Consider the following 5589-nt stretch of genomic DNA (forward strand, 5'->3'; position numbering starts at 1 on the left):
CCGACGAAGAATCCGTGTTATCCGACGACACCGGTTTTGCCAGTGACGCGAGCGAATACGAAACGGATCTTGAAGAAAAATTTATAGCAGCTGCGGAAATCCGTGCACTGAACGACCGATACCAAATACTGTATGATCCAGTCTTATTACACAACGGGCGGTCCTTTAACCGTATGTGCTGTATGCATGATCCTTTTGGCTGACATCGACACTGTGGGAATGCATTTTATAAAGAAACATAATATCAATTATTTTGATGCCCTGAGCGGCCGGTTTTGCACGAACTGCAGAGTGACACTGTACACTATACATCCATGCAACAGATGTCCACAAATTAAAAACTATTTTGAACAGTATTGTGAACGAGACATGGAAAATATGTGGGAAAACCGTGACGATGTAAATGATGTGTTGTACGTTCTCGGTAATCAGCGAAAGAGAGACATAAATGATGTGCGAATATCGCCGGTGCAGTTTCTACGCGACCAAGAATTAGATATACGCGGTGAGAAACATGGAAAAGTTATAACATCATCCGTTTCTGCCTGGTCTTTACTCGCGCGACAGAGAGTGTATACGCAATTACGAGAAGAATGTAAGAACGATGACAATAAAAATATAAATGTCAATGTAATAAAGGACGATTATTATTGGACGAAGAAAATCGCAGATAAGATCCAGCGTTGGTGCACGTGCATTAAGATTCTCGAGGGTAGTGACAAGTGTGTCGAACTGTTGATTATTGACAATATGTGACAGGGGCTTCGTGATCATATACCAAATTTGTTTTTCGATATATGCAACAATCGATGCTTTGAGTGTGAACAGTGCATTTTCGCACACAAACATAATGGCACAGTGATAGAACGTTATCACGTTCTAGATACGAGGTGGTGCTGCAACGTATGTAAACGAGTCATGTGCAAGTGCTCCGTGGAAGAGTGTTACGTGATCTAAAGACTTTGATTTTAAAAAACATGGAAAATCACGAGCGAGTGGAATGCGAACTGCTGGAGCAGTGCGACCAGGTCGCTACTCTGGTGGAATGTTTCACGTGGCTGCAACAATGCGACGAGTGCATCGAGCAACTCGAAGAACTTTGTCGCGTCAAGCGTCCGCGCCTTGCTGTTGGGCATAGACAATCCGTGGTGGCGAGGATCGCGCGACTCGAGGGTGCAAAATCGCAATTGGAGCGACGTTTCGTGCACGTTGGTGGTGGGCACGCGAGTGATGAGTACGTGAGTGGCAACGAAAGATCTCTTGTTTGGCGAGAGATCGACGCCGCGTTTGAAAGCCGTATAGTGACGGGCGCTGTGATAAATTTTAATCACATCGAGCCGCGGCGGTTTTTGGAAGACGCGAGAGAAATAGTGCTCGAGCGCGTGCGAGACGCTGTAGAAAGATACGGTAGTGTAAAAGTGAATACCGCGTTCAACGGCGAGTTTGCGACGAAAGATAAACGTGCCATTAAGAGTATAAACACTAAGAACATTGAGATATACCGATACACCGATTTGCGCGAGTGGTACGAAGGGCATGTCATCGAGCCCACGCTGACGTCGCTCGAAGAGTTCCAGGAACGCGACAGCGGGTTGGCGCTATCGCGAATCCTCAACGTGACAGTTAGTGTGAACAAACTAAATCCCATGCACGCAGGATGTCATGTCGAAGTGCCGCGGGAAATAGTGACGAAAAGAGCGGTGATCAGTGTGCGTACGACGGACAATGCATGCTTCGCGTGGTCGGTGGTCGCCGCTCTGTACCCGGCTGAAAAGTATACGGAGCGAGAGTCATCGTATCCACATTACACTGCAGTATTGAATCTCGCGAGCATCGAATTTCCAATGATATTGAAAGACATTAATAAATTCGAACGTTTAAACGCGATGTCGATCAACGTGTACGGCATCGAGAATAAACAGGTCTTTCCTCTATGGCTTACCAGCGACAAAAAGGAGAAGCACGTCAACATGCTGTATCTGTAAGATCCACGCAACGACAGTCTCGGCCACTTTGCGTGGATAAAAAATCTATCCCGTCTCGTGAGCTCACAACTCAGCAGAAAGGAGCACAAGAAATTTTTCTGCGGTCGGTAAGTACACATAAAAAATATTATTTTCCATCTCACTAATAAAATAATGGTAATAGTTATAATTTTTGTTTTTTTTTTCAGATGTTGTCATTACTTTAGTACGAACGAAAGGTTGCAATGCCACGCAATGGACTGTGGAAAAATGAACGACTGCGCTATCCGACTGCCGAGCGAAGACGATAAATGGCTCGAATTTGGAAACTATAATAACGCGTTTCATTCATCGTCTACGCCGACTTGGAATGCGTTCTACAGAAGACGAAACCTGAAAAGGAAGATGCGTCGTCGTCCACATATCAACAGCACAAGGTATGTAGTGTGGGCTACTACGTGCAATGTTCGTACGACGACACGTTATCGTCATATCAGTTCCGTCGCGATGAAGACTATATATAGCATGGTTCGCGCGACAATTTAGCGCATCACGTCAAAAATATCGTATCCACCAACATGCCCATGGAAGCGCTGTCTAAATAGTAATGGGAGACGTACCGTAGCGCGACGCGTTGTCACATCTGCGAGAAGCCGTTCGCTCCGGACGATACGCGAGTCCGCGATCATTACCACTTAACCGGTAGATACCGCGGTCCTGCACATTCCAATTATAACCTAAATTATAAAAATTCGCTGTATATTCCGGTTGTATTTTACAATTTATCGGGATACGACGCGCACTTTATAATTAAAGAAATTGCTACAGCATATGAGGGACAAGTAGATGTACTGCCGATAACCAAAGAAAAATATATTTCATTCACTAAATATGTCGATAGCACTAAAGATAAAAATAAAAATAATTTCCAGAAAAATTGCGAAAAATTAAGGTTTAATGATTCATTTAAATTTCTAAGTACAAGCCTCAATAAGTTGGCGTCGTATCTCGATAAAGATAAATTAAAAATTGAACGTTCCAAATTTTTAATTTTGTCAGACGAAAAATTTGAATTACTGACTCGTAAAGGTGTCTTTCCGTACGAGTACATTGACTGCGTTGAAAAATTGCAGGACACGCGCTTACCACCGCGCGAATGATTTTTCAGTTCATTGACGGGTGACACAGTATCCGAGAGCGATTACGCTCACGCCGTGAACGTATGGACATCCGAACGCTTGGCGAGTACAGCGATCTGTACTTGAAAACCGATGTATTGTTATTAGCTGACATTTTCGAAAATTTCCGCGAAAGTTGTGTCGCGAGTTACGGTCTCGATCCCGTGTATTATTATACAATGCCGGGTTTCGCGTGGGACGCTACGTTAAAACATACGCGCATAAGATTTGAATTGCTCACCGACATTGATATGGTCATGTTCATCGAGCGCGATATACGCGGCGGCCTCAGTCAATGTTCCGGTAGATATGCGCAGGCTAATAACAAGTACATGCGTTCGTACGACCCATCGGAACCGTCGACGTACTTGATGTACTACGACGTTAACAACTTGTACGGTTGGGCGATGTGTCAACCATTGCCATACGCTGAATTTCGATGGGTCAAAGACGTTGTGAACTTTGACGTGAGCGCGATCGCTCCGGATTCACCCACCGGTTATATTCTCGAAGTCGATCTCGAGTATCCGCAGCGTCTGCACGACCAACACATTGACCTACCTTTCTGCCCAACGCGCGATAAACCGCCTGGCAAGCGCGAGGATAAACTTCTAGCGACTGTACAATAAATAGCGTTACATCATCCACTACAGTAATCTGTAGCAATGTACTCGTCACGGTCTTCGCATAACAAAGATCCATCGGGTGCTACAATTCGCGCAATCTCCATGGCTTCGCGAGTACAACTCAATACAAATTTCAAAACTCGCGCGAAAAACGATTTCGAGAAAAATTTGTATAAATTAATGAACAACGCGGTTTTCGGCAATACCATGGAGAACGTGCGCAATCATGTCGACGTAAAATTAATAACAAAATGGGATGGACGGTACGGCACGGAGGCAATGATCGCGAAACCGAATTTCCACAGCCGCAGCATCTTTGCGGAAAATTTAATCGCCGTCGAACTGCGTAAACTCGAGATGAAGTTTAACAAGCCGATTTACATGGGTATGTGTATATTCGATATATCGAAAGTCTGCTTGTATGAATTTCACTACGTCTACATGTTACCACTGTTTCACGATAAATGCAAAATCATATACACCGACACGGACAGTCTTATATACCGTGTCGAGTGCGAGAACATTTACGAGACGATGAAACGCGATATTCGACACGAGCGATTATCCGGCGGACAACGCGTACGGTATGTCTCTCGAGAACAAAATAGTACCCGGTCTGATGAAGGACGAGAACAGCGGTATGATAATGACCGAATTCGTTGGACTCAGAGCGAAGATGTACGCGGTGAGGGTAGATGGTAAGAAGGATACTAAAAAGGCAAAAGGCGTAAAGAATAACGTCGTAGCGCGAACGATAACATTTGACGATTACACACGGTGTTTGAACGAAGAGATCGAAATGACTCGTCGTCAATCACGATCTAAATTATACTAGGTATACACGATATCCAAATCGAAAATCGCTCTGAGTCCATACAATGACAAACGATACGTCGTACCGAACACGACGGAGACGTTACCATGGGGACAATGGCGGATACCATTGTAATATATACATTAACATTTACGTTACTATTAAGTACTACTATTACACAGGCCTGCAAAATTGGAGGTATTGAAAGTTGATTGGGATTTAACTATGTTTTCTTACGTAATTTTTGGCGCTGAATCCGAATCTGGCGGCAGAATTGCACTATCACGTCAGGTTTTTGAGAAAAGTGAGGTTAAAGGTATCAAAATTGACGTTTTTTGACATATTTGTGATTTTTTTGCTAGCGAAGTAAATTTTTTTTCTACTTTCGTTTACGCCATCTGAAAGTGTCAACATTTATCTTCAAAATATATTTTTTTTAATGCCGTACGTTTTTTTTCACCGAGATAATCTCTGTGTAGTCACACAAAGAAAAACATTTTTGACACAAAATATTTGTGTGATTACGCAGAGATTAACTATGTTTTCTTACGTAATTTTTCGCGCTGAATCCGAATCCGGCTGCAGAATTGCTCTATCACGTCGAGATTTCGAGAAATCTTAACCCAAAACAGCCAAATAAGCCATTTTCAGCCATATTTGAATTTCAATTAAAAATTGATAAAATTTTTGTCGTCTAATCCATCGATGGTATCATTTACTATTATACAGCCTCTTCAAAATCCATTTTGGACCGTCCCAAAGCGATTTTTTTTCCGGAAATATAGCAATTCGAATTTCGATAAATTGTATCTCGTAGACGCTTAATCTGTAAGGTAAAGTTGCTGACTCCCCGGTCAATGAAGGCAAGGTGGATGACTCCCCGGCCAATGAAGGCAAGGTGGATGATTCCCCGGCCAATGAAGGCAAGGTGAATGACTCCCCGGCCGAAATATCGTCTGTTCTAATACAACGGTATAGAGATTATGCTTCTACGAGATACAATTTAT

The sequence above is a fragment of the Trachymyrmex cornetzi genome, unplaced genomic scaffold (assembly GCF_001594075.2).
Source record: "Trachymyrmex cornetzi isolate Tcor2-1 unplaced genomic scaffold, Tcor1.1 scaffold213, whole genome shotgun sequence".
Classification (NCBI taxonomy): Eukaryota; Metazoa; Arthropoda; class Insecta; order Hymenoptera; family Formicidae; genus Trachymyrmex; species Trachymyrmex cornetzi.